Source organism: Wolffia australiana, chromosome 14 (genome assembly GCF_029677425.1).
Source record: "Wolffia australiana isolate 7733 chromosome 14, ASM2967742v1".
Lineage (NCBI taxonomy): Eukaryota > Viridiplantae > Streptophyta > Magnoliopsida > Alismatales > Araceae > Wolffia > Wolffia australiana.
In genome coordinates, this window is record NC_135848.1 from 13,476,734 (window position 1) to 13,498,113 (window position 21,380).

At 36.6% G+C, this 21,380-nt stretch overlaps 1 long non-coding RNA gene across 1 annotated transcript; it reads right to left on the bottom strand.

Moving 5' to 3' along the window:
• Positions 1 to 5,172: 5,172 nt before the first annotated feature.
• On the bottom strand, positions 5,173 to 8,776 carry LOC144712075 (uncharacterized). The gene is made up of 2 exons (XR_013583726.1): positions 8,431 to 8,776; positions 5,173 to 5,403 (listed from the first exon to the last, which is right to left on the bottom strand). It is a non-coding gene; the product is annotated as an uncharacterized LOC144712075 (long non-coding RNA).
• Positions 8,777 to 21,380: the final 12,604 nt, after the last annotated feature.

Consider the following 21,380-nt stretch of genomic DNA (forward strand, 5'->3'; position numbering starts at 1 on the left):
TGTGGTCGGCGTCGTCCGAGCAACGAACAGCCGGCAGGCAGCAGCACGGGGCGGACACAGTCGACCGGGAGCGGCGGCAAAGGCTAGCTCAACAACCGTGGCAGCGGCCATGGCGTCCGACGGCACCAATGGAGCACCGAGCGGCCGCGTTGGTCGGCGTAGGGGGGGGCGGACACACCGGGTTCCGGCCCTCGACGGGCGGCGGCAAGCGGGTTCCCGGCGGCGCCGAGGCCGGGGGGCCGGGTGGGCTCGTCTGGCGGCAGGGGAGGGCGGCGGTCGGCGCTGAGTGACGAGGGATGATGGGAGGCAGAGGCCCTGGACGGCGACGGCGCCGCCGGTGCTGAGGCAACGGTGATGGGTCGCGCCGGGCGGTGCGGGCGGCACGATCCGGTGACAGGCAGTCGTGGCGGCCACGGCGAGCGGTGTCGGCTTCGGCCAGGGGTGGCGAGCGGCGAGCGAGGCAAGCAGCGGCGTTTCGTCAGCGCTGGCGGCGGCGCGGCGAGAGAGGTGCAGCGGCGTGGGCGGTGAGGGCAGGGGCGAATGGCGGTGCTCATCGGCGCTGACGGCGAGGTCGGCGGCGGCGGGGCGTCGGGGAACCCTAGCTCGCCACAACACCGCAAGGACGATTTTACCCCTCCTGAGATGAGAAATTACCACGGCTTGCTTTTTCTTAGTTCCGGGTTGACTCAGTGTCGACTGAGTCAGGGAGAAGACCGAGTCACGACCGTGACTCGGGCGAGCCGAGTCCGGTCGGCGCGGCGAGTCGACCGGGTCGCGGGAGAGCCCCTCTCCCTGGCGAAGGCACTCGGCGGCGGCGCCCGAGCGGTACTGGCGGCGTTTCTGGTGAGGGCCGGCGACCAGGCGCGACCAATGGACGCCTGCAGGGCCGGGGCGACCAATGGTCGCCTGCAGGGCCGGGGCGACCAATGGTCGCCTGCAGGGGCTGCGAGCAAAGACGAACAGCAGCGGCGTTCGGCGGGAACTTGACGATTGCAAGGCGGCGAGTCCGACGACGGCAACAGAGGGGGAAGACTTCTCGGCGGACCTCGACTCCCCTTGGGGGCAGGATGACGTAGGACGACTACGGGGTAGGCGTGGAAGGGCGGGACGACAGGACTAGGGGTAGGATAGGCGTGAGGGATAAAACAATCCACAGAAATTCACGGTCGGATCCGGACTTTAAAACCAATGAAAATCTGGTGGTGCAGCTCCGACCCTTATCGAGGGCGGGAGTACTGTCTTCCCCCACCGCGACAATGCCTAAGCACCGAAATCAATACGTCGAATTCGCGTCGCGAGGAAACACTCGAGAGGTAGGTTGAAGAAGCAGAGAATCGAAACCAATTCAGATTCCGACGGCGGTGGAAACTTCCCGAGAAAACACTGGACGGAGAACATGTCGACACCAAGGAGTTCAGGAGTACCTCAGCACCGCAGTGCGTGAAGAGGTTGCGGGCAATTCTGAACGTGACGAGGCTGGGTGAATCCGGGCGTTGAGTGGCCCACTGAACGAGGACGAGGCTGGACATTCCGGGCGTTGAACGGCCCTGGTTAAGTGAGGTTGTCGTGGGCGTAGCGTCAAGCGTGGGCGAACACCCGCGCGCGCGAAGCTCTCAAAGGGTGCGCGGAGTGCGGCGGAGCGCACTCGAGCGCGCGCAGCGCGCGCGGCATGAAGCGCCGATAGCGTCCGGACAGGGGCAGCCGGAGTGCGGTCTCGGGCGGCCCTGGCGAAGGCTGTCGGGGCAGGCGAGGGCGGCGTGCGCGCGGCACGCGGACAGTGCGCGGCGGCGCGCGGGCGCCGTGAAAGGTGGCGCGGCGCGCGCGCGCGCGCGCGAAGCGCGCGGCGCGAGCGGCGCGCGGCGGCGCGCGCGGCGGCGCGGGCAGCGCGCGGCAGCGGCGCTGGCGGCGCGCGCGGCGGCGCAGCGGCGCGAGCGCGGCAGCGGCGCGCGGGCGAAGCGCGGGCAGTCTGGCTGGCCCCCTTGGAGAGAAAGAGAGAGGAGAGAATGAAGAGAAAGAGAGAGGAGAGGGGAGGCCGACGTCGCAAGGCCGCGGTAGTGGCGGCAGCGGCGGTGGTGGCGGCGACGGTGGTGGCGGCGACGGCGACTAGGGTTTGGAAGGTAGAAGATAGGGGAGGCTGGGCAATCCTCCAAGAAGAGTTAAACAAAAACTCGATTCTTGAATTATGATTGCCTAATGTTTCTTGAAAACAATGGCGTATATATAGGCCTTGGAGGAAAGAGAAAATGACGAGAAAATAAAGACGTGCGCCGTGTCACGCCAAAGGGCAGTTGTGGATCTGCCTTTGGCGTCGTGTCATGACACGCGTAGGGACGTGCGTGGGTGGAGATGTGCTTGTCGACGGTTGTGGCATGTTGACTTCGGTTGACTCCGGTTGACCGTGGTCCATAGCGGCCGTGTTGACTCCGGTTGACCGTGGTGACGCGTTCGATGCTGAAGTGTTGGCGTTCGGCGGTAACCCGACGATTGCAGGGCGGCGAGTCCGACGACGGCGACAGAGGGGGAAGACTTCTCGGCGGACCCCGACTCCCCTTGGGGGCAGGATCTTCTCTACCGCGGTCCGTAGGTGAACTCAGGACACCTTGCTCCAAGAACATTCAAGCGCACATTCCATTCTTTCTCAAAAAATCTTCCTCCTTTCCCCTAGGGTTTCTCTTCTCCCTTTATAGTGGGAGAGAGGGAGCCCTAGGGGAGGCCCGTAATTAGGGACAACCCCCCCCCCCTAATCGTGTCGTAAACGACGGTTCAAAGTACGACGGAAGGGCCAAAACGCGGATGCTCTCCCCAAGAGAAACATAACAAAAAGTTCTGAAAAATGCACAAAAAATGGAATTGGAGACGCCTTCTCGTCACGCCGTGTACCTGAACTCCGGGTTCTTCTCGTCAGCTCGAGACTCACGACGTGGCTGCTGGCGTGCTGGCGCGGGTTGACTCGGCGCTTCCGGTTGCAGATGGTCCCCCATCATAATTATCTAAGTAACGTTGTGATAGTGTGGAATCATGAAAGTACAGATTATTTTGTGAAGTAAAATACCCAAAAATAATTTTAAATTTAATATGATTGAGATAATTCTTATAAGATTTTGGCAGACGAACAAGAGAAGATTTTGGGGGTATCCCATAGGAGGCCTTGATGGCTGACTTAAAGGAGATGTCATTCTAATTTTCTGTTGAAGACTCTAAGGGTCGAGGAGATAAAAGATTTATCAAGGTTTAATATTTTCTTGGTATATGTGTTAAGTTGTCCTATTAGCTAGAGGTTTGGTTTTGGGAACCCCATACAAAATCACAAGTTGGGATTTAACAACTATGAGATAGATATCTCAAGAAAAACATTAAGGAATAGCCTAAGCTTTATAAAGTCAAATAATTTACCCTATACTCGACCCTATTATATATGTATCAAAAACATCTATAGTTTAGGATTTAATACTTATTATAAAAAAGGGTCTAATTCTCCCCCTTAGGGTGATCCTTAAACATATTAACTAATAACCCAAATCAAAATTCCTGATATAGCTTTTGGATGAAGATGGATATTTGAATGATTGAGAGATGGTTGATGCAAAATTTAAAATTGTACAACAATTAATACTTTGAGTTCACACCCATGACCATTTATTTGGTGAGCTAAATTCCTAGAACACAGAATCATAGTATAGATATATTATAGGAGTATTTATTCCTCGTGAACTTTAAAACTATTTTTTTTTTATTCTGAACATAGGTACATGAAGATTTGTCAGGACTAAAAGTTGTTTTATGAATTTAAATACCCTTCGCCCTTTGATTATAGCTTTATTATAATTACCGAGTATTTTATATTGATTTTTTAGTTTATATTTAAATTTTAGGATACCATTCATATTATCTTAGTCATTGTATTCAATCATCATATTCCGTACTCTCCTAGATAAAATAAAGAAATTAAAATTTATGAGATGGTTGACTTAGTGCCTCTTGAAGTTGGATCAGATGTCTCCTTAAAAACATGGGAGGTCTAACATTGAGAAATTGAATTAAGATTGTGGAATAATGTTTTCATGAGTATTATTACAAACATCCTCTTGGAAACTTTACGTTTACCCTCTTTGAAGCTTTACATCCTCTTTGAGGTTTTTCTTAAGGATGAACCCCATAGAAAATCACTGTTATAGTTAGTGTGAATGGAAGAGAAAATAATTGATGAAGCCAAATGATGGACTACATGGTCTTCTATAGACTCAAGAGTGTGTGTTTGTGTGTGAAAGAGAGATAGAGAGAGATAGAGAGAGATGGGCTGAATGAGCCAGTCTAACAACCCTCTCAATATGTACCATATATTGAGAGGGTATGTGATAAACTAACTTAACAATCAATCATAGGATAGTCCACATAGGCTCTTAGTAAAAAATGATGCAACATAGGCATCATAAGAATTCACAATTTGGTAGATATAATGTTTTGTAAGGCCCAATCACCAAAATGATTACCATCAATCTTGATGTGCTTCAAACGCTAGCGAAAGGTTGGATTTCCCGCAAAAAAGATAGTCGCCTGGTTGTTTCATTGCATAGGTATGTTAACTTTGATAAAATGACCAATGTCTCTTGTATGGTACACAACCAAGCCATCTCGCAGTCTCACTCATGGCTCCATAATTGGCTTCAGCACTGAAGTGAGAAACCACAGTGTGTTTTTATGAGTACCATGTGACCAAATTCTGACCAAGAGTCATGTGTGTTGCATAGTATCATGAAGTCGATTTCTAATATCATGTGTCCCTAGCATACCAAGAGTCAGAATATGCTTCTATACAAAGCTGACCATGATGCATGTAGATGAGCCCTAGATATATGTAAGGTTCTCAATTTTTAACAGAATCTCTGTAAAACAGGATCAAACCAATACTATCAGTTTTGGATTCATCGATTTACTAGAAGTCTGGTATTGGTTTCAGGACTCAGTAAACCAGATCGAAAATGGAAGGGGGCAAAAAACAAATTATATGATAGAGTTGGGGCTTGATCCTCGACAAACATTCAGCCTTTTAATCCCTCCAGCCAGTATGCCACTCCATGGAATTTAAATTAATAAATACTAGTGGGGCCCGCTTGCAATGCTCACTTCAGGTGGAGAGAGAAGAGATAGAAAGCAGGGCCGTACTCATTCTGGGAGATAATAAAAAAATCCCATCTTCAGACACTCAGATGAACCACACAGATGAGAAGCTTGTAGACAAATGACGGAGAAGGAAAAAAACGAAGGCTCTTTCGTTTGGATTACATGCAGGGGGTAGCATAGACGACGGGTGGCGGAGCAGACCTCACTTGGTCCCTATGCGACAATTTCATCCATTCCTTCTTTGCATCAAAGCTTCTCGCCTCCGCCGCCGCCAGCAAAATTCTGTAATTCAGATCCCCCAAGAGAATTATCCGACTGCTACGGTAAGAAGAATAATTCAAAATAAAGTAGAGAATAATATTACGTTCTGTATCGTGTGTAGTTAGTGTCTAAACTTAGCAAATGTTTCTCAATTGTGGTCGAGGGGTTTCGTTGGCCGCAGGAGGAGGAAAGCAGGGCGAGAGAAAATATTGGTACTTAAATATCAAGATGCATGTCGCGTCTTGAACAGATTATTGGAAAGCTAAATGTACAATCTCAATGACGTCAAACCTTGGAATTTCAAAAATTGTGTAGCTTCAATCTTGGAGCAAACGATGTTGATAACAACTTCTCAATCACAATCAAAATTTCCAAGCACAATTTAGGGATTGCAATCATAATTTCTGAAGGACAAACAAAATTTCCAGGTACAATCAGAATTTCTCAAGGACAATCAGAAGTTCTAAGAAAAACGAGAATTTCTCAAGCACAATGTAGGATTTCCAAAACGTATGGATGTGGACTTCGCGCACAAAATGTGTGGCTATAAACTTCATAATCACAATTTAGGGATTTAGAGACCACAATCAGAATATCAAAGCACAATCAGAATATAGGTATCCCGAAATCAGAATTTCTCAATCACAATCAGAATTTATAAGGACAATTTAGGGATCGAAATTTAGGATATGAACTTCTCAATCAAAATTTCCAAGCAAAGTAAGAAACAGGGCATGGCAATCTCCATCCCTTGAATCGAGCCGTCCAAGTCGTTGAATTGAGCCGTCCAATAAGTCCCCCTCTCTTGCCATCCGTCAAAGATCTCGATCCCTTGAATCGAGCCGTCCAATTCGTGCAAGCTCGCCTCCAAAAACTGATTGACGGCAGGTCGAACGTCCAGGTTGTGATCGAGAACCGTACGTCGGGCAATTTTCATGTTCCTGGGGTGCCGCTCGATCACTCTCCCTCTCCATCTTCTCTCTCACTCACTCCCTTCTCTCTCACTTTATTTTCATCCAATCGGAGACCAGAAGTACCCCCTCTTCGTTCTCTCATAATGAGTTGCAAACTTCGTTTAATGATCGCAGATAACAATCCATATCTACTATCAATATCAAATATCAGATATGGATAATATCGCAGATAAAAAAAAAGTTCTGCATTGATTGCAACGTGTCCGAATGAAAAGGATAATCTTCGTTCTCGGAAGGGAACCCATCAATGAATACTAAAGTTTTCGTCCTCAGTTGGAAAACCCATGAATGAAAATGATAATCTTCGTTCTCATAAGCGAACCCATATATGAAAACAATAGTTTTGATTCTCAGATGGGAAACCCATGAATGAAAACAAAAAAATGAATAGTTTTCATGAATGAATGCATGAAAGCGAACCCATCGATGAAAACTAAAATTTTTGTTCTAAGATTGGAAACCCATGAACGATAATGACAGTTTTTATTCTCGGAAGCGAACCCATGAACAAAAGATGGAGAGATAGAGGAGAGAGAAAGACGAAGAGACCTGCGAGAGAGAGAGACCAACGTAGGAAGACAGATTGAGAGAGATAGAGTGAGGAATACCCAGATAAGGAGAGAGATGGAAAAACCGAGGAGAGAGAGGCCGAGGTAGAGAGAGAAAGGTAAAGAGAGATATTGAGAGACCGAGAAGAGAGAAATATGGAGCGAAAATGATAATATCCATATCTGCAAAATCAGTGCTTCGTATTTGAAGACAAAATATGGTTTCTCAACTGAAAACAAAAGTTTTGATTCTCAGATGGGAAACCCATGAACGAAAACGATAATCTTCGTTCTTGGAAGCGAACCCATCGATGAAAATGAAAGTTTTCATTCTCTGACGAGAAACCCATGAATGAAAACGATAATCTTTGTACTCGGAAGGAACCCATCGATGAAAACTAAAGTTTTCGTTTGGGACCAACACTTATTTTTATCACCACGCCAGCCACTTCATTCAATCAATCATATGTTCTATTCGCATTCATTACTTTTTTATTTAGGGATGCTTCTTTTCTCATTTTGTTTTTCCGAAGGCCAGCGACGCTTCGCTAATTAACTTTATTTCAATCAAGACAAAGAGGATAGCGTGCTTCTTACACCACCACTTCCAAGATAAGAGACTACGCTTATTTATATTTTAAAAGCGCCAATGGGTTACCCATGAACCCATGAACGATAACAACAGTTTTCATTCTTGAAAGCAAACCCATGAGCAAAATATGGAGCGAGAGATGGAGAGAGAAAGATGGAGAGATTGGTGAGAGAGAGAGACCAACGTAGGAAGACAGAGATCGAGAGAGATGGAGTGAGCAAAACCCAGATACGGAGAGAGCTGGAAAAACTGAGGCGAGAGAGGCCGAGCTAGAGAGAGAGTGTAAGGTAAAGAGAGATATAGAGAGACCGAGAAGAGAGAAATATGGAGTGAAAACGATAATATCCATATCTGCGAAATCTGTGCTTCATCTGAGACAGATTTGAAGACAAATTATGGTTTCTCATCTGAAAACAAAAGTTTTGATTCTCAGATGGGAAACCCATGAACGAAAATGATAATCTTCGTTCTTGGAAGTGAACCCATCGATGAAAATGCAAGTTCGTTCTCAGATGAGAAACCCATGAATGAAAATGATAATCTTCATTCTCGGAAGTGAACCCATCAATGAAAACTAAAGTTTTGATTCTCAGATGGGAAACCCATGAACAAAAATGACAATCTTCATTCTCGGAAGCGAACCCGTGAACAAAGAATCACTGATCAACCGCATAAAATGATCGGATTGGCAATCCATGAATGAAAAAAGAGCGGTGTACCCTTCTGCTTGGCTGATCACTTTCAAGAATGAAGGAAAAATGAGCATTGGTCGGATATTGCGTGAGAAAAAAAAACCTAGATCGCAGATATGGATAATAACGATGACGTACAGATTTGAAGCGATAAATTATTGCAGATATGGATAACCGGGATATTGATCGCAGATATTAAGAGAGAGATGTCATGAGACAGATAAAAAACTTAAAGAACTCACAGATGTCATGAGAGATGTCATGAGATGTCGTGAGATATTATGAGAATGCCTCCACTGCCGGGCTCCTTCCACGCTTGGAGTTATCGTTTCCTTGTTTTGGGCCGACTCTGGGGAAGCACTGTAGGGGCTCCGGCCAACTGGCGGAAGAGAAGAATGCGGAGAAGTCGCTATGGAATCCCAAGACGTCGAGGATTTTCGAGCGCGGCAAGGCGGGCAAGAGTGCCATTTGGTCTACGCTGGGCGTCAAGCAAGGCCCAGTCGAGAACATGAAGAAAGATGCGATCTTTGAGGGCCTTCATTTAGAGAGAGAACGTGCGCCGCAGTTGAACCCCGCTGCTCTCTCTCGCTCCCAGACTTTCCGAGAAAGCACATAGTTCTAGTTGATGACTGTTTTCTGATAAACGTGCATTCCAGTTGACCCCGCTGCCCTCCGCTTCTGTAACCATTTTCTGTAAAACAGTTTTCTGTAACCGGTTGCTGCTTCTCTCTCTCTCTTCTCTCTCGCCTCTCTCGCCTCTCTCGCATTCTCTCTCACTCTTTTATCATCCAATCAGAGGCCAGAAGCGCACATGTATTCCTATTATAGTAGTATAGATATATACTTATATATGTTAACCCTTGTAAAAAAGCATGCAGATATAAATTTTAAGTGAAATTTTTTATTTATATACAAGTATAAATAAAAATACAAATATATCTATATGAATGGAAATAAATATAAGTACATATAATATACAAATGCAACTATAAACTTAAGAAGTAAAAATAAAAATAAAAATATATGTAGAATATATATGTGCAAATAAAATATAATGTCATATATAAATATAAGTGCAAATATATACTTAAGAATAAGTATAAAGATACATCTAAATAAAAACATAAATTAAAATATAATAAATATATAAATATAGAGACAAATTTAGATATGAATAAGTATAAATATAAATTTGGAAAATATGTAGAAATGAAATTTTTTCTTTCAAGATGTTGTGAATCCATGACAAAAATCTTATCTTTACATACCAAAGGTGATTGTTAAACTCTTTTAATTTATATGTTGGCATGAATTTTGACTTTTATTTTTAACATCCAATTTGATTTTTTGAGATACCATTGACCAAACTTATAGGTTTTATCTAATCAAAACCAATCTCTGACCAAACTGAGACCATACCAAATTTAAGGTATAGATTTAGGTTTTTTCCAAAAGCAGATGTCGATACCAAAACTGTCATTCCCTAATATATGTAGTAGTTGTAGGGCCACCTTACATAAAACCAAACAAATTTCTTGGATAAACTAGTTAAGAAATTTGAGTTATAAAAAATGTCTAGCCTTAACTATCTAATATTTTTTCCCAAGCATCTCTGATATATGTTAGCATTCTCCATTAGTGCTGACATCTCATCCCAAAATTTGGGTCTGGCCCCCAAGAGTAAATATTTTGGTTGCAAACCAAAAGCCACATCTCTTGAAGTAGATCAAGAGCGCACTTCCTTTAAAGCCATCTTTCCATACTAATAAGAAAAGTCAGACCCAAGTAAGTGTTGGGTTTTGTGCCTTGGTTCAACCATGGAAAACATGATTTCCATGATGCGGAAGCATGTAATCGATTATCAATCGATATTTAAAACAATACATCATATATACATTATTAATCGATCTTTAAAACACTACAACATATCTACCTTCCCACTCTGAGATGGTTGTGAAGTCATTCACATGCCCAGCCTCTAGAAGTATCCACGCGATCATGCTGCTCTTGGATCTCCACCTCTTCTTCTTCAATTCTCCTTGAAGATCTCGAAGATCTTCTCACCATGAAGACTCTCTTCTTGGTTGTGTGGAGAAGAGATCAAAGTGGAGAAAGTGGGGCTCCCAATTTGGCTGGCCTGGGTGCTTGAAATGAGTGCCCCTTCAAAATTTATATTATATTTTAGTTAAGTTTTTTTCACAAAACCCCCATTAATTAAAATATATTCACCGATGCCCCTATGGTCTTATGTGTGTGACCTTCTAGGCCCATGTATCATTCTATTTAATAACTTGATTGGCCAACCTTATTGATTAACTATAGCAACACATGTACTAATTAACTAAGGATCAATTTAACCTAATTGATAGGTTAAGGTTCCAACTGGTGGGGTGTCAACTTACACCTTGTGCTCTAGAAGATACAAGGTATTGTTTGAACTTTCTCATGGAATCTTTACCTACATCGCTTACCATATATGTATAATCTATCATCCACGCGAGACTCTCAAATGACTTAGGGTATGGTTGATCGTCAAACCCTAATCCGTCATTCTATTAGTACTGATGTGTAATGGGGATCATTGGAGAATACCTTCTCCAATATCCTCACCACTATGGCCAGGGATTTTTTGCATCTACTTCCTTGAGTCAATCTCCTCATATAACGAGGATGGATGGTCCTGTCTTGAACACTCAATCATCTTCGTGAGCTTCTTACTACACCCGAGCTATGAATTTTTTGAATCCCATGATTAGAGGCTTGTAAGTTGTAGTCAAAATATAGTCATCCATTCATGAGATGTCCTTAGTTCCTAAGGTTAGTGGATCACTTATACATCCGGCATGAATCAACCTGATTGACATTTGTATAATACCATTGAGGGATTCATATGCATCAATTCAGTGAACTATTTCTCCGAAGAGCACCCACTATATGCCATTAGTGTTGCCACACTATTAGCCATAGGATCAGTTAGTATTATTCTATCTAGATAATTTAATTTTCCATCTTGAATTTACCTGGAAAATATCCATGTATATTCAAGACTAGTGATCTCAGTATTATGATCTCATCATAATAATTCACTATGTCATTGTACCTATTCATGAGCTTCATTATAAACATCACACTTGAATAATAAGAACATAATATTTTATTCAATGGACTTAAATAAACATGGTGGTATGATTTGGCTTGATGGCCATATAATATCCCTACTATAAGAAAAGTCAAACCCAAGTAAGTAGTGAGGTTATCCACAATTTTGTTGGGTAAAGTGTTGATTAAGATTTTCCTTCTTAACAAATACATTTTTTGCGTTACTACTAGTTATAATAATTTCATCAGCATAGCAAATATATATGTCAACTTTCTCATCACAACCGAATCAACTATTCATGAACTAAATCCGTATGTAGTGAGAAACGGCTTGATTTACAGAAACCCATAAACTCTTCTTGAGTCCATAGAATTTTCAATGTATTTAACCCAATCGAGATGAATATCCTCATAACAATGTCCTGCATGTTTGTGTTGGATTTTTGGGCCTTGATAGAGGTTAAATTTAAATAATACATGTAGTAGAAGGCTGTGAGTGGAATCATAACAGCACTCTAAAAATAATAAGCAAATCATCCTGACGCGAATCACATCAATAATTTATCCATGTTTTGAATGAGATGTGTTGAATTATTCATGTGTTCAGCCTCTAATCTACCCACATAATCCCATCACATAAATCTCCTATTTCATCTTGAGGATCCCTGTTATCCCTCCACCATCGTCATTATGTTGTTGTGATTGCATTTGGAGAGGAGCCAAGGTGAGAAGGGAAAACAAGGATGGCACCAGAAAAATTATGGCCTAGGTGAATTTCATTTAGGGCCCTCCCCTATTTATACATAACGTAAATTTATTCATTATAGCCCCTAAACTGTACGTATATCTTTTGTCATTTACAGAGCATTTTCTTGTGTCCCTCTATAATATTTAAACTCCTCTACAATGTGAGTAAATCAAAGTCAAGGGTGTACAGTATTCATTTAAAATATTTGAGTAATTTTTAATCCATGTATATGAGGGTCAGAATATATGCCATATACAAATGTTAAACTAATGAATCAGGCCTCCATAATATATTGAGTAATGGTATATATACTTTCCACTAATGAAAAAATAAAAGGTATGAAGATATAACAAATATTTAAAACATGAAATAATATTTTCTAGTAAAAATTTAAAAATTATAGTCAAAATTAAATGACAAGACATTAACCTAGAAATAGAAAATTCATGGTTTTGATGGACATTAAAAATCATATAACCTTTCCCAACGTTTCTTGGTGGGTGCAAGCTAAGTTTATCATGAATGACCTAGTTTGACCCAAGATTAACCACAACAGTATGTCTAGAATATATTAAGACATAAATCATAATAATATAAGTAAAATTAAATAAAAATATTGAGTTAGTACTTATGTTCATTCAGAATACCTTATTAGATTAACCACATGAATTTTCCATGTTTATTTGCTCCAAAATGGTTGTATATTTGTTTAACCAAATATAAAATGATTTAACTGATTTTTTTATTTTTATGGAATTTTCCAACCTCGTATTTGTAAATTTACTTTATGGCATTCAACTTCTCAGTCCTTAAATATTTTCTAGATTTTTTATGACATTAAATTCATCAATAAATATGTTTCTATATAGGGATATATATTTTTTAAAATTTTATAAATTTTTTTTTCAATTCTTTAAAGTAACTTTTATGGTATATTTAAGCATCAGCATGTGTTAAAATGGCGCGCATTTAGATTATGACTAATCATTCAGCACATCCAATCATGGCTGCAGTTAATGATTGGCGTATAAAACATCACAAAAAGATGTGATTATGGCATCATGAATCTAGACACCATAATGACCGATCATTTTTCTGATATTCCATTTTCTAATAATACAGTAAGATGTGGACCAATTAAAAAGGAGGGATTTAAATTGCATTAAATGTGATTTCTGCAATCAAAAAATTGTGTGCATGATACTTTTTACTTGTAGAGAGAATAACACAGATCATGATGCGACCTTTATTGGTATTACAAGGGCATACTTTTTGACACACATGCATGCGTCAGTTAGTAATTAGGACTGATATTTAGTTGAAGAAATCAATCTACGCTGGTGATCTCATGCCTAGGATAGAGAAAATATGATGGTTGAGAATGATTCAAGTTTGAATCAAGATACATAACAATCCAAAAAGAGTTTCAGTTGCAATTTTGAGGGCAACTTCCTCTCCCTCTCCTCTATTCATACCTACCATCTGATCTTTAAACATAACCCTTTATCTTTGAAAAATCATCCTGGAATTTCTTCTACTTTATTAGAACGAGTGAAAGAAAGTTATTTGATGATTGATCAAGGTTTTTTATTTTTTTCATGGATTGAAGTTAGAATGCAAAAGAGAAGTGTGGGGACTCTCCCGATTTCATAAATTACCTTAATCCTTGCAGGATATGAGGATCTATGGTGAGTCTTCTTGCACTTAATCATCTTCTTCTTTACATCATCCATCAAAATACATGCATTCACATCCATCCATACATGTCATCCATCCATTACTCTTCATCATCATCCAACCGTGCCCAATTACATAAATTAATTATCAAATCTTTATCTATTTATGATACATCTCTTCTCACCACCTTTCTAATTTTGTAAAATATCTCTTCTCATCCCCAAATATCCATTCCCTCTGGAGATGACCCTTTATCATCACTAACATGAAAAATTCTTTTGAGACAAGGTTTCTAATTTTTTATTGATTAACCCAAATTGTTGTTCATCGTTCATGTTTATGAAAAAAAATACTTTTATTGCAAGTTCAATAAGCTTATGGTAGATTTTTTATCTGGAAATATAAATTTAAGAGCTTACATATGCCATACATGAGCCAATAATTAATTGAATAACGACTAGTAAAATGGTACGATCAAGGGTCACAAAAATTTAGTGATCGATTGTAAGTAAATAGTTGTACATTTTTGTAATATAATGTTTAATGAGACTTAAAAGTATCAATTAAAATTTTGAAAACTAATTTTAAATTTTATGAACCATTCTAATTGTAATATAATGAGTTATTAAACTTAGATGTTTAAATTCATTAAATTTTATTTTATTATCTTAATTTTTGTTTTCAAATATATTGGGAAGGTGTTTCTACAAATATGTTTCATTAAGTCTATGATTAAAAATTCTTACATGAATAGGTTTGATATTTTTGAGCCACTTTATGAGCATTATGATATTAAATGTCCAGGATTCGACCCCGATTTGATATGACTCAAAGCTGGAGAACATTTATATTTTTATATGATGAATATAGATATATAAGCATGAAAAAAGTCCACAAGAAATTACAGAAATTTCCGGTCTGTGTTTCATTTCCGCAATTGAAAAATTCATTTTCAAAACTCAATTAAATACATCACCTCAAATTAGAAAGCTTTCATCAGAAAAATTTCTGATGAAAATTATTGTTGACAGTTATATATATTTTTCTGACATGTTTACAATACTACTGGATGGAAGGCGCCTTTTCAGTGCATGTTTGTAATATTATTTCTTACAGCAGTGACCACCCTAGATGGGGTTGATCAAAGAAAAAAGATTTTGATAAAATTCTTAGAAATATTTTGAACGATTTTTAGCATGGAGTATGCATATTATAAAAAATATCATTATTATTATTATGCTTGTTGATAGTTATACTTAAATGCAAGAATAGTTAAAACAGAAAGAAGTCATTTATCAACTGGTGCTAAAAAGTCTACTAGATTATAAATTTTATGTTTAAAATTTGGTGATATCCCTTAATTCTTGTCAAGATATGCAAAATAATAAATACACCAGTCAATGAGATGGAATGTGAACAAGAAAGAGGATATAACTGCATCGAATATGAATTTAACCTTAGTAATATCCTATATGGAACTAGTCATGAGCTATATTACCAAAAAAAATTATCAATCCATATTTCTCTCAACATTGTTATAAAATATTGAGAGAAATATGGATTGATAGATGTTAATACTGAATTAATTTATATGATAGATTTAATAGCTGCTTATCGATATTGGTATAGAATTTTAAAGACTAAAGTTTCATATCTATTAAGTTTTGATTGAAATTGACATTCAAATAAACAAGTGACTGATGTTTTATCTACCTTTAATAAAAAAATTTTGCGGAAGCGAGGTTAAAAGATAAATCATTTTTGGGATGAAAAAATCAAATCAAATATTATACCTGAAGCATAAGATATTGTTATACTGACACCTAGGTATTTATTGATTCATAGAAGGGAGTTTGAAGAATTTTAAACATCAATATGGTCAGATTCATATTGAGAAATATTTACTAGTCTTTGGTTGAATCTTGTATCTACCAAGTGGTCAATAATAGTGAATTTTCAGCTTTTAAAATATGTTTGAAATGAAGATTTTAATAATTTATTACATCATTATTATTTAATAAAGGGCGTGGTGGAAGGAGAATGAAAAGGGAAGAAAAAAATCAAATTGTGGATACTCAGATGGCTGATGTAAGATGTTGTACCTTGAGATAGATGAGGCCTGATTTATAGTTAATATTTTATAAAATTATTTATATCTATTGCAACTTTTAATAGTAAAAATAATGAGTGAGTCTCCAGAGTATAATATGTATCTATAATAGGGTACGGGACTAACATTAGACTGAATTAAATTAGTTGATGTAAACTATCTCCTTAATTTATATAATGGAATCACATAAATAAAACTATATAGTGATACATATAAAATCATTTATAGTTATATAAACAAGTAAATTCAAAGCAACATCTTAAGATATAACGTTGACCTTATTTCCAGTTAGTATCTAAATCTAACGACAATTTCGTAACAGAAGATCCAATTTTTAAGGATTATGGATGTAGGCCACATTTTTATGGTATCAAAACTTCATGTTAGAAAAATGAGAATAATTTTATAGAGTAATTTTCTTGCTGATTGCAAATTATTATTTTGATTTTTTAAGGCTTATGATGAAATAGATTACAGATGATTATATTTATTTAATAATATGAATATTATTGAATAAAAAAACCAATAGAATCTGTTACTTTATCGCACCCAAGGTGGTTGAAGAAAATATTTGAAGTATACAAAAAGGGACACAAGGTAAACTGTTTCAGTAACCTTCTGTGTATAACTCAGTTTTCAAATTCATAATGAAATAGGATAAACAAGGATTTCATATGAATATTAGGCTACATAATTTTCTTAAAATTTGAAAAATAGTTTACTTTTATTAAATATATTATAAAAATTTAAGTGCCATTTATTTAAATACAAATTTTATAAAATTTTAATGTAATTCAAGTAGATCATGAATCTTAAATTCATTCAAGCATCAAAAAACTCGCAGACAACTTCCAACAGTGGAAATAGTGGTTTTACTCATGATGCATGAAATGAATGAGGAAATAAGGATATAGCTTCAAGAGTCAACATCCACATCCCCAATTATAATTTTTTAGGAATAATATAGCATAAAACAAAAGATGAAGACAATAAGAGAAAAAAAAGACTAGAGCTTTCACAGACAAAAGAAGCAAAGAAATTGACTTCTTCAGGATGATTTTTTATATGCTCCAAACATAAATCGATATCAAATTATTGTTATTTTATTAAATAATATTTTTATTTTATTGGAATTATAGTGAAAAAATAATAGCACAAGTTATAATATTGTTTTTCATCACATTTAGGAAAAATAATATTGTTAATAATTAAAAACTGAGGGTTTAAAATTATGAGATTCTTGTGAGATTGGGAGGTAATGAAGTAGATATTTTGTCTTCAACTTTTTATGATTTTTTTATAGTAATTTCATGTATATAGTATATAATGATACATTTGTGGTATCTTCCATGAAGAAATACTTTCTACTATGACTCATGATTTAAATAATGCAAAATTAAGTTTATAAGAATAACTCCTGGTTAGAGGATAACCATAATGAGTAAATCATAATGCTTTTTAACATAAAATTACTTATTAATTTTTCAAAAAGTATTAAACTGCATCCATTTTTACATATACTTGTCAACCCCTGACAACAAACTTCTAATTATGTAAACTCATGTTTAATCATTACAAAAGTTCCAAATTATATCATTAAGTGCATAAATGAAAATCACATAAAATTATGGAAAGAAAAGCTTTGATTTAGATGGAGAGCAAGAGATCAATAAGAGCAGAAATATCATTTTATTTTCCAATCATTCAAAAGAAATGAGCCAAATTACGTTGTTGAGTGAAAATGGGAAATTCATGGAGAACTTCTATAATTCATTACGAAGAAAACTTGATGTATTTAATAATTATGTTCTTCATTTTTATAAAAAAATATACTTTAAACATGAGATAAATGGGCCAAGTCTAAATTGAACATGTCTTTAATTAGTGGCAGAGCTTGTAGATGGCCTTCACTTTATTTTCCAATCAAATTGTATTTTTTAAATTCTTATATGTATGATCGAGTTCCCTGTTGATAAAGTCATTCAAATATTTTCTTCCGAATAAAATAGTGAAACTTCTAGTTTTTTATTTTATAGTAAATAAAATCGTGTATAATTTATCCTGTATTTTGTGAATTTTATGAATAAAATTTGAGAAAATAATTATAAAACATCTAATAGATTAGGAGAATGAAAAAAATTCTTGAATCAAGAAATATTTGAAAAAAAAAACGAAAACAAAATTTCCCTAAATCCTGAAGAAGGTGGTATATTACTCATGCTTGTGAAATTCCAAAATGTTCCTATGTCAAGAAAAACTAAACTTCTATTATGAATATCCAGCCATAAAAACGAATAAAATAGGGTCAACTGAAAATAAAGATACCTGGTATTAGGAGAGGATAATCGTTTAAGATGGTGTTCAAAGACAGATTCAGCGACTAATTTAAGAAAATTTGTCATGCCAAAGAAAATTTTAAAAGAGTGAAGAAAGAATTATACCGTATGGATTTATCATATTTAAGTGATTTATCATATTCAAGTGATTTGTCATATTCAATTGATTGATATTATATTGATGATTCTGATATATTTTTCAAAATATAAATCTTACTATATGAAGGGAAACTATGAAAGAAACAAAAATAAGTTGACAAAGTCTTTGTGTTATATGATCAAACTTTAAAAACAGTGAATTTCATGTTCAATGTAAATTCAGGATTGTGTTTTATTATCATGTAAATTAGATATATATATATATATATATATATATATATATATATATATATATATATATATATATATGTCAATTTTAGACTGGTTATTGTAGACTGATTAAAACTCATGAGATGGAATAAGTAAAACTAATATGAGAGTGCGGAAGAACTAGGTTATAGTAAGTATAGAATTCCCATGTTCGCATTATGAGACGTATAGATAAAAACATAGACGCTATCAACTATATGATAGAAAATACTCAATACATTTACATCACTTAGATAATTCACCAATAAAATGAATATTCCTTTTTTATACTATCAATATGATAATTTATGTCCCAAATTAAGCTTTAAACATAACTTAATTTCACACTATCAATCTCTCTCAAAGATAAATCCAACTACTATCTGGGATCACTAATCATAAAAATGTTGTCTATTAATGATCAACTGATGATTCAATAATATCTTTCATATTGATAGCGCAATACTATATATCAATAATAAATCTAATATATTCACAATTATCAATATGATATTAATGAAAAAACCAACTCAATATAGAAAGAGAGTTTCAAAACAAATGAATGTTTTATTAATCTTAAAATTTAACAAAAAAACTATATTTTCAACCGTCACTCAAGTATTCAATGAGATAGATCAAACAGCCGAAAGGACAAATATTAAAATCAAATATTTAAATTCAAAAATATATAATATATGAGACTAAAATAACATAATTAATCATCATCTATGTTTTCTAAATCTGTCTATTGAAATAACTTATAATCACCTCATTTCTTTATATTAACCACACTTAATCAGTACCGACAATAGTAGGCTTTTATTAACGGAATTCAGGTGTCATAAAAATAGATTAAAAAACTCTTAATCAGGATATATATTAAAATAATTCAGGATTATCAATGAAAAGTATTTTTAATTCAACTGATAAAAATTGAATAAAATTTAAAGTTATTTATTATCAAATCCAAATTCAGTCAGTAAAAAATCCAATTACCTAGGTGAATACATATTAGTTAATAAATTTAAATAATTATTTTTGGAAATATGGATTTGTGACAATTTAAATTTTCTGAAATTTAGGATTGCAAAAATGTTACATAAAACAATGTCCATGCAGAATTTTTTTCTAAAACTGTCTGATTAATAGGGTAAGCTGTTCTAAATAGCTGTTACAAGTATCTTATTTGAAACAGTTGAGAGGCTCTTTCAATAATTAATAAAATGAATACATAATGAATTTTTTATTACAGGGTAAAGTTTTATTGAGTTTTACAAGGAAAATGAATATTTGATGGAAATAAAGAGATTAATATAGAAGGATATTTTATATTATTTAAAAAAAATTATGGAAACAAAGATCAGACTACTCCACAAAATTTCTCAGGAAACATTGCAGCAGTTTTTTTACAAAAAAGATTATTCAAGAAATCATGAATAAGAGAGAATGGTAGAATCCATATTCCAAAAAAAATTTGCTGACACATATGAACGAAATCACACTTGTGTTAAACAAACAACAAACCGATTATGTTTCTCAAATATCACTGGAAGAATTTACTTGGGTAAATAATATGGGCAGAACCCGAATGCCCAAATTTGATCTGTTATAACTTTTTAGATGCTATCTCGGATTGGACCGATAAAGGTGTCCATGGATCTGCCTTAAAGTGAAGAATTTATTTGTTATAAAAATTTTGTTCTTTTTAATTTTATTTGAGTAATTAGATATTGGGTGTAATAAAAATGTTGAAAAAGTTACAGCGTGATCTAGTATTTGAATTGGATTTAAATTATCATATTTTCTACCGCGTGATCTACTATTTCCTTAGAGATTTGAGTTTTATGAATATAAATAAAAGTTGGGCGTATGAATTAGAAGTGGAACAGACACATGGAAGCCTTAGTGCCAAGGTTGGGAATTTCTTTATGGTTGCAGTTTTTGGATTTATTTGATCCGTTTTTTTTTTCTAGTCAAATTTATGGTGAGCTTAGACTTCGGTAGCGTAGATACATCATGAGGACAGTTTTAAAAGGCTCTAGGATAGGATTACTCCCACGACAGATTGAGTAATATCACAAACTTATATAAAAATTAATGTGCTGATCCTTATATTTTATCTCTATTACTTGGATAATATTAGATCGACACAATGGGTATCTGCCTAATACTTGGTTGTTAAATATATTTTTTCTAATTATAACTTAATCTACTATTTTGGGTTTCCCTTGATACTATAAACAAAGAAATGTCACTTTGGTAAGATGTGTCGGGCTACTACAAGAGATATATAGCTCCATATTCCACTACTGTCAGACTACCATCACAAATCAAAGAATTTGTTTAAATGGAATCTAGACGCAAAAGAATGTTTATTAATGCGCAAAGAATCAACAGTGATCTCTTTCTCATTTCATCATCACTGAAAATTTTAAAACCCTTCATTAATGATGCCAATGCATCCATGATTGGCGCGAAAGCGATTTTTGATGCAGAAGAAGAGACTTATTTATTGTTTCATCAGTGAACTATCCATACTAGCTATAAACAAAATCAGATATTGGGGAATCCACAGCAATAGAAAATGGAATCCATCACACGCATAGTCCCAACGTCTATCAATTCTTGAAGTGGAAGTTGGTTACGTGATAGAAATAAGATAATTATCCAAGATTCTAGATTGGCAGCCATCAAGATGTCTTTGGAAGAAGGTACTACTGTTCTTTCCTGTTTCTCTCTGAAAGGGGGTTGTTACTGTGTGAGGACTGATTAAATCTGTGAATTACCTACCCCATAATAGATCCACAAAAAATTACATGGATTCTCAAGGTTTACTTCAACAATGTTGAGTGTGCCGTCATCGTACTCAACAAC